Source organism: Oncorhynchus nerka, unplaced genomic scaffold (genome assembly GCF_034236695.1).
Source record: "Oncorhynchus nerka isolate Pitt River unplaced genomic scaffold, Oner_Uvic_2.0 unplaced_scaffold_5221, whole genome shotgun sequence".
Lineage (NCBI taxonomy): Eukaryota > Metazoa > Chordata > Actinopteri > Salmoniformes > Salmonidae > Oncorhynchus > Oncorhynchus nerka.
The window spans coordinates 1-12304 of record NW_027036089.1 but is presented as its reverse complement, the minus strand read 5'-3'; the positions used below and the strand labels follow the sequence as shown (position 1 = coordinate 12304).

General features: G+C 52.7%; 1 long non-coding RNA gene across 1 annotated transcript; it reads left to right on the top strand.

Annotated features, from left to right (window-relative positions):
• Window positions 1-318: 318 nt before the first annotated feature.
• LOC135566390 (uncharacterized) lies at window positions 319-12302 on the top strand. Its single transcript, XR_010462069.1, has 3 exons — window positions 319-398; window positions 539-627; window positions 9676-12302. It is a non-coding gene; the product is annotated as an uncharacterized LOC135566390 (long non-coding RNA).
• Window positions 12303-12304: the final 2 nt, after the last annotated feature.

The window sequence follows — 12304 nt, the reverse complement described above, 5'->3', positions numbered from 1 at the left end:
CCTCTCTCTCCTCGCTCCCCTCTCTCTCTCCCCCTCTCGCTCTCTCTCCCCCTCTACGCTCTCCCTCCCTTTCCCCCCATGTCACTTCCTGTTATACCATAGATATTATTGATCATATGTTAATTGACCATGTCACTTCCTGTTATACCATAGATATTATTGCTCATATTTTAATTGACCATGTCACTTCCTGTTATACCATAGATATTATTGATCATATTTTAAATGACCATGTCACTTCCTGTTATACCATAGATATTTATGATAAATCATGTAGGTTATATAATTGATCCTATTGACTATACTCATGATCTATGATGTCACACTTGTAGGTGGACCTGGTGTGTCATGGGAAGACAGAGGTGTTTCCTGACAGGGACACTGCAGACCCTTATGCTGTGAGTACTGACTGTGTGTCTGTGTTTGTTTATGTGTGTTTGTCTGTTTTGCAGTATTCGTGTGTGTGTCTTTTTGTGTGATTGCATGTTTGGTCATGCGTGTGTGTGTGTGTGTGTGTGTGTGTGTGTGTGTGTCCCAGGAGCCTAAGAAGAGAGGTATCTTCCGTACAGTAAACAGTGGTAACGGTTTGACCACCGATGACATCGTACAGAGAATCATCAAGAACCGGTAAGGGCCTCTCTCACCCATCTGTCTCACCCATCTGTCTCACCCATCTCTCTCACCCATCTGTCTCACCCATCTGTCTCACCCATCTGTCTCAGATTCACCCATCTGTCTCACCCATCTGTCTCACCCATCTGTCTCACCCATCTGTCTCACCCATCTGTCTCACCCATCTGTCTCACCCATCTCTCTCACCCATCTCTCTCACCCATCTGTCTCACCCATCTGTCTCACCCATCTCTCTCACCCATCTGTCTCCCCATCTCTCTCACCCATCTGTCTCCCCATCTCTCTCACCCATCTGTCTCCCCATCTCTCTCACCCATCTGTCTCCCCATCTGTCTCCCCATCTCTCTCACCCATCTGTCTCCCCATCTCTCTCACCCATCTGTCTCCCCATCTCTCTCACCCATCTCTCTCACCCATCTCTCTCACCCATCTGTCTCCCCATCTCTCTCACCCATCTCTCTCACCCATCTGTCTCCCCATCTCTCTCACCCATCTCTCTCACCCATCTCTCTCACCCATCTGTCTCACCCATCTGTCTCACCCATCTCTCTCACCCATCTCTCTCACCCATCTCTCTCACCCATCTGTCTCACCCATCTCTCTCACCCATCTCTCTCACCCATCTGTCTCCCCATCCTGTCTCACCCATCTGTCTCACCCATCTGTCTCCCCATCTGTCTCACCCATCTGTCTCACCCATCTCTCTCACCCATCTCTCACCCATCTCTCTCACCCATCTGTCTCACCCATCTGTCTCACCCATCTCTCTCACCCATCTCTCTCACCCATCTCTCTCACCCATCTCTCTCACCCATCTGTCTCACCCATCTCTCTCACCCATCTCTCTCACCCATCTGTCTCACCCATCTCGTCTCCTCCATCTGTCTCCCCGATCTGTCTCACCCGATCTCTCTCCTCATCTGTCTCACTCCATCTGTCTCCCCATCTCTCTCACCCATCTGTCTCCCCATCTGTCTCACCCATCTGTCTCACCCATCTGTCTCACCCATCTCTCTCTACGCATCTGTCTCCCCATCTCTCTCACCCATCTGTCTCCCCATCTCTCTCACCCATCTGTCTCCCCATCTTCTCACCCATCTGTCTCACCCATCTCTCTCACTCCATCTGTCTCCCCATCTCTCTCACCCATCTGTCTCACCCATCTGTCTCACCCATCTGTCTCACCCATCTGTCTCACCCATCTGTCTCCCCATCTCTCTCACCCATCTCTCTCACCCATCTGTCTCACCCATCTGTCTCCCCATCTCTCTCACCCATCTGTCTCCCATCTCCACCCATCTGTCTCCCCATCCTGTCTCCCCATCTTTCTCACCCATCTGTCTCCCCATCTCTCTCACCCATCTGTCTCCCCATCTGTCTCACCCATCTGTCTCACCCATCTGTCTCACCCATCTGTCTCCCCATCTGTCTCCCCATCTGTCTCCCCCATCTGTCTCCCCATCTCTCTCACCCATCTCTCTCACCCATCTGTCTCACCCATCTCTCTCACCCATCTGTCTCCCCATCTCTCTCCCCATCTGTCTCCCCATCTGTCTCCCCATCTGTCTCCCCATCTGTCTCCCCATCTGTCTCCCCATCTGTCTCCCCATCTCTCTCACCCATCTGTCTCCCCATCTCTCTCCCCATCTCTCTCACCCATCTCTCTCACCCATCTCTCTCACCCATCTCTCTCACCCATCTCTCTCACCCATCTCTCTCACCCATCTCTCTCACCCATCTCTCTCACCCATCTGTCTCACCCATCTGTCTCCCCATCTCTCTCACCCATCTCTCTCACCCATCTGTCTCACCCATCTGTCTCCCCATCTCTCTCACCCATCTCTCTCACCCATCTGTCTCCCCATCTGTCTCCCCATCTGTCTCCCCATCTTTCTCACCCATCTGTCTCCCCATCTCTCTCACCCATCTCTCTCCCCATCTCTCTCACCCATCTGTCTCCCCATCTCTCTCACCCATCTGTCTCCCCATCTCTCTCACCCATCTGTCTCCCCATCTTTCTCACCCATCTGTCTCCCCATCTCTCTCACCCATCTGTCTCCCCATCTCTCTCACCCATCTGTCTCCCCATCTCTCTCACCCATCTGTCTCCCCATCTCTCTCACCCATCTCTCTCACCCATCTGTCTCCCCATCTCTCTCACCCATCTCTCTCACCCATCTCTCCCCATCTCTCTCACCCATCTGTCTCCCCATCTCTCTCACCCATCTGTCTCCCCATCTCTCTCACCCATCTGTCTCCCCATCTCTCTCACCCATCTGTCTCACCCATCTGTCTCCCTATCTCTCTCACCCATCTCTCTCACCCATCTGTCTCACCCATCTGTCTCCCCATCTCTCTCACCCATCTGTCTCCCCATCTGTCTCCCCATCTTTCTCACCCATCTGTCTCCCCATCTCTCTCACCCATCTCTCTCCCCATCTCTCTCACCCATCTGTCTCCCCATCTCTCTCACCCATCTGTCTCCCCATCTCTCTCACCCATCTGTCTCCCCATCTCTCTCACCCATCTGTCTTCCCATCTCTCTCACCCATCTGTCTCCCCATCTGTCTCCCCATCTCTCTCACCCATCTCTCTCCCCATCTCTCTCACCCATCTGTCTCCCCATCTCTCTCACCCATCTGTCTCCCCATCTCTCTCACCCATCTGTCTCCCCATCTCTCTCACCCATCTGTCTCCCCATCTCTCTCACCCATCTGTCTCCCCATCTCTCTCACCCATCTGTCTCCCCATCTCTCTCACCCATCTGTCTCCCCATCTCTCTCACCCATCTGTCTCCCCATCTCTCTCACCCATCTGTCTCACCCATCTGTCTCACCCATCTGTCTCACCCATCTGTCTCACCCATCTGTCTCCCCATCTCTCTCACCCATCTCTCTCACCCATCTGTCTCACCCATCTGTCTCCCCATCTCTCTCACCCATCTGTCTCCCCATCTCTCTCACCCATCTGTCTCCCCATCTGTCTCCCCATCTTTCTCCCCATCTCTCTCACCCATCTGTCTCACCCATCTGTCTCACCCATCTGTCTCACCCATCTGTCTCACCCATCTGTCTCACCCATCTGTCTCACCCATCTGTCTCCCCATCTGTCTCCCCATCTGTCTCCCCATCTGTCTCCCCATCTCTCTCACCCATCTCTCTCACCCATCTCTCTCACCCATCTGTCTCCCCATCTCTCTCACCCATCTGTCTCCCCATCTCTCTCCCATCTCTCTCACCCATCTCTCTCACCCATCTCTCTCACCCATCTCTCTCACCCATCTCTCTCACCCATCTCTCTCACCCATCTGTCTCACCCATCTCTCTCACCCATCTCTCTCACCCATCTGTCTCACCCATCTGTCTCACCCATCTCTCTCACCCATCTCTCTCACCCATCTGTCTCACCCATCTGTCTCACCCATCTCTCTCCCCATCTCTCTCACCCATCTGTCTCCCCATCTCTCTCACCCATCTGTCTCCCCATCTCTCTCACCCATCTGTCTCACCCATCTGTCTCCCCATCTCTCTCACCCATCTCTCTCACCCATCTCTCTCACCCATCTGTCTCACCCATCTCTCTCCCCATCTGTCTCCCCATCTCTCTCACCCATCTGTCTCCCCATCTGTCTCCCCATCTTTCTCACCCATCTGTCTCCCCATCTCTCTCACCCATCTGTCTTCCCATCTCTCTCACCCATCTGTCTCCCCATCTGTCTCCCCATCTCTCTCACCCATCTGTCTCCCCATCTCTCTCACCCATCTGTCTCACCCATCTCTCTCACCCATCTGTCTTCCCATCTCTCTCACCCATCTCTCTCACCCATCTCTCTCACCCATCTCTCTCACCCATCTGTCTCCCCATCTCTCTCACCCATCTGTCTCCCCATCTCTCTCACCCATCTGTCTCCCCATCTCTCTCACCCATCTCTCTCACCCATCTCTCTCACCCATCTCTCTCACCCATCTGTCTCACCCATCTGTCTCACCCATCTGTCTCACCCATCTCTCTCACCCATCTGTCTCACCCATCTCTCTCACCCATCTCTCTCACCCATCTGTCTCACCCATCTGTCTCACCCATCTCTCTCACCCATCTGTCTCCCCATCTCTCTCACCCATCTGTCTCCCCATCTCTCTCACCCATCTCTCTCACCCATCTGTCTCCCCATCTCTCTCACCCATCTGTCTCCCCCATCTCTCTCACCCATCTGTCTCACCATCTCTCTACCCATCTCTCTCCCCATCTGTCTCCCCATCTGTTCTCCATCTGTCTACCCATCTGTCTCCACCATCTCTCTCACCCATCTGTCTCCCCATCTCTCCCCACCTCTCCCCATCTCTCACCCATCTCTCTCACCCATCTCTCTCACCCATCTCTCTCACCCATCTCTCTCACCCATCTCTCTCACCCATCTCTCACCCATCTGTCTCACCCATCTGTCTCACCCATCTGTCTCCCCATCTCTCTCACCCATCTCTCTCACCCATCTCTCTCACCCATCTGTCTCACCCATCTGTCTCACCCATCTGTCTCACCCATCTCTCTCACCCATCTGTCTCACCCATCTGTCTCCCCATCTCTCTCACCCATCTCTCTCACCCATCTGTCTCCCCATCTCTCTCACCCATCTCTCTCCCCATCTCTTCTCACCCATCTGTCTCCCATCTTCTCACCCATCTGTCTCCCCATCTCTCTCACCCATCTGTCTCCCCATCTCTCTCACCCATCTGTCTCTCCATCTCTCTACCCATCTGTCTCCCATCTCTCTCACCCATCTGTCTCCCCATCTCTCTCACCCATCTGTCTCCCCATCTCTCTCACCCATCTCTCTCACCCATCTGTCTCCCCATCTCTCTCACCCATCTGTCTCCCCCATCTCTCTCACCCATCTGTCTCCCCATCTCCTCTCACCATCTGTCTCCCCATCTCTCACCATCTGTCTCCCCATCTCTTCCTGCCCCGTCTGTCTCATCTCTCTCCTTAATCTGTCTCCCCATCTCTCTCACCCATCTGTCTCTTGCCATCTGTCTCACCCATCTGTCTCACCCTGTCTCCCCATCTGTGTCCCCATCTGTCTCCCATCTGTCTCCCCCATCTCTCTCTCACCCATCTCTCTCCCCCATCTCTCTCACCCATCTGTCTCCCCATCTCTCTCACCCATCTCTCTCACCCATCTGTCTCCCCATCTCTCTCCCCATCTCTCTCCCCATCTCTCTCCCCATCTCTCTCACCCATCTGTCTCACCCATCTCTCTCACCCATCTGTCTCACCCATCTCTCTCACCCATCTGTCTCACCCATCTCTCTCACCCATCTCTCTCACCCATCTGTCTCACCCATCTGTCTCACCCATCTCTCTCACCCATCTCTCTCACCCATCTGTCTCCCCATCTGTCTCACCCATCTCTCTCCCCATCTCTCTCACCCATCTGTCTCCCCATCTCTCTCACCCATCTGTCTCCCCATCTCTCTCACCCATCTGTCTCACCCATCTGTCTCCCCATCTCTCTCACCCATCTCTCTCACCCATCTCTCTCACCCATCTCTCTCACCCATCTGTCTCACCCATCTCTCTCCCCATCTGTCTCCCCATCTCTCTCACCCATCTGTCTCCCCATCTTTCTCACCCATCTGTCTCCCCATCTCTCTCACCCATCTGTCTCCCCATCTCTCTCACCCATCTCTGTCTCCCCATCTAATACTCCCCATCTCCTCTCACCCATCTGTCTCCCCATCTCTCTCACCCATCTGTCTCCCCATCCTCTCACCCATCTGTCTCCCCATCTCTCTCCACCCATCTGTCTTCCCATCTCTCTCTCACCCATCTCTCACCCATCTCTCTTACCCATCTCTCTCACCCATCTGTCTCCCCATCTCTCTCTCACCCCTCCCCTGTCTCCATCTCTCACCCATCTGTCTCCCCATCTCTCACCCATCTCTCTCACATCTCTCTCACCCATCTCTCTCACCCATCTCTCTCACCCATCTGTCTCACCCCATCTGTCTCACCCATCTGTCTCACCCATCTGTCTCACCCCATCTGTCTCACCCATCTGTCTCACCCATCTCTCTCACCCATCTGTCTCACCCATCTGTCTCTTACCATCTCTCTCACCCATCTGTCTCCCATCTCTCTCACCCCATCTGTCACCCATCTCTCTCACCCATCTCTCTCACCCATCTGTCTCCCCATCTCTCCACCCATCTGTCTCACCCATCTGTCTCACCCATCTGTCTCACCCATCTGTCTCACCCATCTGTCTCACCCATCTCTCTCACCCATCTCTCTCACCCATCTCTCTCACCCATCTCTCTCACCCATCTCTCTCACCCATCTGTCTCCCCCATCTCTCTCACCCATCTCTCTCACCCATCTGTCTCACCCATCTGTCTCCCCATCTCTCTCACCCATCTGTCTCCCCATCTGTCTCCCCATCTGTCTCACCCATCTCTCTCCCCATCTCTCTCACCCATCTGTCTCCCCATCTCTCTCACCCATCTGTCTCCCCATCTCTCTCACCCATCTGTCTCCCCATCTCTCTCACCCATCTGTCTCACCCATCTGTCTCCCCATCTCTCTCACCCATCTGTCTCACCCATCTGTCTCCCCATCTCTCTCACCCATCTGTCTCCCCATCTCTCTCACCCATCTGTCTCCCCATCTGTCTCCCCATCTTTCTCACCCATCTGTCTCCCCATCTGTCTCACCCATCTGTCTCACCCATCTGTCTCCCCATCTGTCTCCCCATCTGTCTCCCCATCTGTCTCCCCCATCTGTCTCCCCATCTCTCTCACCCATCTGTCTCACCCATCTGTCTCCCCATCTCTCTCACCCATCTGTCTCCCCATCTCTCTCACCCATCTCTCTCACCCATCTGTCTCCCCATCTCTCTCACCCATCTGTCTCCCCATCTGTCTCCCCATCTTTCTCACCCATCTCTCTCACCATCTCTCCCCCATCTCTCTCCCCCATCTCTCTCACCCATCTCTCTCACCCATCTGTCTCACCCATCTCTCTCACCCATCTGTCTCACCCATCTCTCTCACCCATCTCTCTCACCCATCTGTCTCACCCATCTGTCTCACTATCTCTCTCACCCATCTCTCTCACCCATCTGTCTCCCCATCTCTCTCACCCATCTGTCTCCCCATCTCTCTCACCCATCTGTCTCCCCATCTCTCTCACCCATCTGTCTCCCCATCTCTCTCACCCATCTGTCTCCCCATCTCTCTCACCCATCTGTCTCCCATCTCTCTCACCCATCTGTCTCTCCCATCTCTCTCACCCATCTGTCTTCCCATCTGTCTCCCCATCTTTCTCACCCATCTGTCTCCCCATCTCTCTCACCCATCTGTCTCCCCATCTGTCTCACCCATCTGTCTCACCCATCTGTCTCCCCATCTGTCTCCCCCATCTGTCTCCCCATCTGTCTCCCCATCTCTCTCACCCATCTCTCTCACCCATCTGTCTCACCCATCTGTCTCCCCATCTCTCTCACCCATCTGTCTCCCCATCTCTCTCACCCATCTCTCTCACCCATCTGTCTCCCCATCTCTCTCACCCATCTGTCTCCCATCTGTCTCCCCATCTTTCTCACCCATCTGTCTCCCCATCTCTCTCACCCATCTGTCTTCCCATCTCTCTCACCCATCTGTCTCCCCATCTGTCTCCCCATCTCTCTCACCCATCTGTCTCCCCATCTCTCTCACCCATCTGTCTCCCCATCTCTCTCACCCATCTCTCTCACCCATCTCTCTCACCATCTCTCCCCATCTCTCTCCCCATCTCTCTCCCCCATCTCTCTCACCCATCTCTCTCACCCATCTGTCTCACCCATCTCTCTCACCCATCTGTCTCACCCATCTGTCTCACCCATCTCTCTCACCCATCTCTCTCACCCATCTGTCTCACCCATCTGTCTCACTATCTCTCTCACCCATCTCTCTCACCCATCTGTCTCCCCATCTCTCTCACCCATCTGTCTCCCCATCTCTCTCACCCATCTGTCTCCCCATCTCTCTCACCCATCTGTCTCCCCATCTCTCTCACCCATCTGTCTCCCCATCTCTCTCACCCATCTGTCTCCCCATCTCTCTCACCCATCTGTCTTCCCATCTCTCTCACCCATCTGTCTTCCCATCTCTCTCACCCATCTGTCTCCCCATCTCTCTCACCCATCTGTCTCCCCATCTCTCTCACCCATCTGTCTCCCCATCTCTCTCACCCATCTGTCTTCCCATCTCTCTCACCCATCTGTCTCCCCATCTGTCTCCCCATCTCTCTCACCCATCTCTCTCCCCATCTCTCTCACCCATCTGTCTCCCCATCTCTCTCACCCATCTGTCTCCCCATCTCTCTCACCCATCTGTCTCCCCATCTCTCTCACCCATCTGTCTCACCCATCTGTCTCCCCATCTCTCTCACCCATCTGTCTCCCCATCTCTCTCACCCATCTCTCTCCCCATCTGTCTCACCCATCTGTCTCCCCATCTCTCTCACCCATCTCTCTCACCCATCTGTCTCCCCATCTCTCTCACCCATCTCTCTCCCCATCTCTCTCACCCATCTATCACTGTCTACCTTTGTCTCTCCTTGTCCCTCATCTTTTTCTCACTCGTTTGGTTATTTTTCCATCCCTCTCTCTCCCAACCTCCTCCACACCCCTCTCCCCACCTCCTTCCCACCTCCTTCCCACCTCCTCCCCACCTTCTCCCCACCTCCTCCCCACCTCCTCCCCACCTCCTCCCCACCTCTCTCCTAACCTTCTCCCCACCTCCTCCCCACCTCCTCCCCACCTTCTCCCCACCTCCTCCCCACCCTCTCCCCACCTCTCTCCCCACCTCTCTCCCCACCTCTCTCCCTACCCTCCTCCCCATCCCTCATCCCCACCTCCTCCCCATCCCCTCTCCCTACCTCCTCCCCCCACCTCCTCCCTACCTCCTCCCCACCTCTCTCCCTCCTTATTTGGTTTTATTGTATTGTTACATTGTACCAAATGCACTATACAAAAACGAAGTTGGTTTGATTGTCTCTCTCCAGGCTGCTGTTTGAGGCAAGGAACCAGAAGAAGGAGGCCAAGGAGATTGCGGTGTTTGAGGCGATGAAAAGCCAGGGAGAGCAGGCCGGGGACACGGCCCAGGCAGCACAGTAACCAGATCAAACTAGTTCAAACTAGACCCAGCTGTCCCAAAACTGATCCTAACCCAGAGTTTCTCAAACTAGAGAAACTCTGAAATAACTATTTGTTTTAAATTGCGTTTGGTTCATAGAACTGGGGTTAAGTCAGTAACCTCCGGTAGCTGCTAGATGCCGTTGTCATAGTGAGAGCGGTTTTGGTTTTCTTTCCTCCTATCTTTTGAATGGTTTAATCACCGGTTTCCCTCCTCAAAGCCCAGAAGCCTCAGAACAGAGTGGACAAGACCAGGCACTAAAATCAGACTGGAGGAAAAACAACAATCACTGGTGTTCATTTCTACTCAGCAGATCAAACTAAATGATTGGCTGATGATCTTCTGAACTTCCCAATACCTTTCTGATGCATTTGTCACTTCAAACAATCCTTCATATTGAAACACTGTCAAATGAACTGTCAATTGATTTGTAATAGTCGGTTATAGTCCCAGTTTAAGAACCAAACATCGGCTGTTGATTTCATCACCTTTTTTTTAAGGACAAAATGGGGTCACGGAACAAAAAAGTTTGGGAACCCCTGTCCTAACCAGCTCTAAATGGTTCAAACACGACCCGGGTCAGACTGAACCCAGCCAGCCCAAACCAGTCTAGTCCTACTATTTGTACTGTATACACATCCTTTAGTGAAGCATTGCCTGCTAGCCCGTCCTAGACCGGCTTTACCCCCCCAGTCCACAACGGGACAAACTCATTCCACCGACGGCCGAGTGTCTGCTGGTTTTCACTCCCTTGTACTTGATTGATGAATTAAGGTCAGTAATTAGTAAGGAACTCCCCTCACCTGGTTGTCCAGGTCTTAACTGAAAGGAAAAACCAGAGGACACTAGGCCCTCCATGAAATGAGTTTCCACCTGACCCAAACCGGATCAGACCAGATCAAACTGCAGAAACAGACTTTAACCAAGACACCTCCTCTCCTTCACCAGCTAAGGAGAACACAAAAATAACCCTCTTCCCTCTGTCAGAGGAGGCTGCTGAGGGGAGGATGGCCCATAATAATGTCTGGAGTGGAATATCTGGAATGGACTGTGTTAAATCTTCTCCCACTTTCAGGCAGAAAGAAAGGAGAGGAAAGGAAGAGAATCCCAAGTGTGACTGATGAAAAAGAGAACATTGAGAGACTTGTGAAGAAGAGAGGAAAGTCTATGTAGTTGTGTGTGTACTGTATATTTAGTAGTGCCTTCTAGTCTGATCTACCAAATGGCACACTATTCCCTATGGACCCTGGTCAAACGGCAGCTGACCCCAGCCCTGCGCTTACAGCCGCTGACCCAAGCCCTGCCGTTACAGCCGCTGACCCCAGCCCTGCCGTTACAGCCGCTGACCCCAGCCCTGCGCTTACAGCCGCTGACCCCAGCCCTGCGCTTACAGCCGCTGACCCCAGCCCTGCCGTTACAGCCGCTGACCCCAGCCCTGCCGTTACAGCCGCTGACCCCAGCCCTGCGCTTACAGCCGCTGACCCCAGCCCTGCGCTTACAGCCGCTGACCCCAGCCCTGCGCTTACAGCCGCTGACCCCAGAACACATACATGCCAGAGTTGGCGTAGCTGCTCAGCCTGAAGTGTCCCCACTTGCACTGTCGAATAACTGGCTGTTCTGTGGCGTGACCGGTACGACTCTTCAGGTGGCCTGTCACGTGTGTTCGAGGTCTTGGGTTCGCGCCTCGCTAGGAGCTGACTCATGAGGAAGGTGGTGCTCTTTAAGCAAGCAGCATGACCTCCTTCACATCACTATGGGTTGGAGTCCTGTCCACTATCTCTTCAATACATTTAACCAGTGTACGATATAGGGAGCCATTTCAGATGCAGGACTCTGTCTTGTATGTAACATGATGATTCAGGACTCTGTCTTGTATGTAACATGATGATTCAGGACTCTGTCTTGTATGTAACATGATGGTTCAGGACTCTGTCTTGTATGTAACATGATGATTCAGGACTCTGTCTTGTATGTAACATGATGATTCAGGACTCTGTCTTGTATGTAACATGATGATTCAGGACTCTGTCTTGTATGTAACATGATGATTCAGGACTCTGTCTTGTATGTAACATGATGATTCAGGACTCTGTCTTGTATGTAACATGATGATTCAGGACTCTGTCTTGTATGTAACATGATGATTCAGGACTCTGTCTTGTATGTAACATGATGATTCAGGACTCTGTCTTGTATGTAACATGATGATTCAGGACTCTGTCTTGTATGTAACATGATGATTCAGGACTCTGTCTTGTATGTAACATGATGATTCAGCCCTCTGTCTTGTATGTAACATGATGATTCAGCCCTCTGTCTTGTATGTAACATGATGATTCAGGCCTCTGTCTTGTATGTAACATGATGATTCAGGACTCTGTCTTGTATGTAACATGATGATTCAGGACTCTGTCTTGTATGTAACATGATGATTCAGGACTCTGTCTTGTATGTAACATGATGATTCAGGACTCTGTCTTGTATGTAACATGATGATT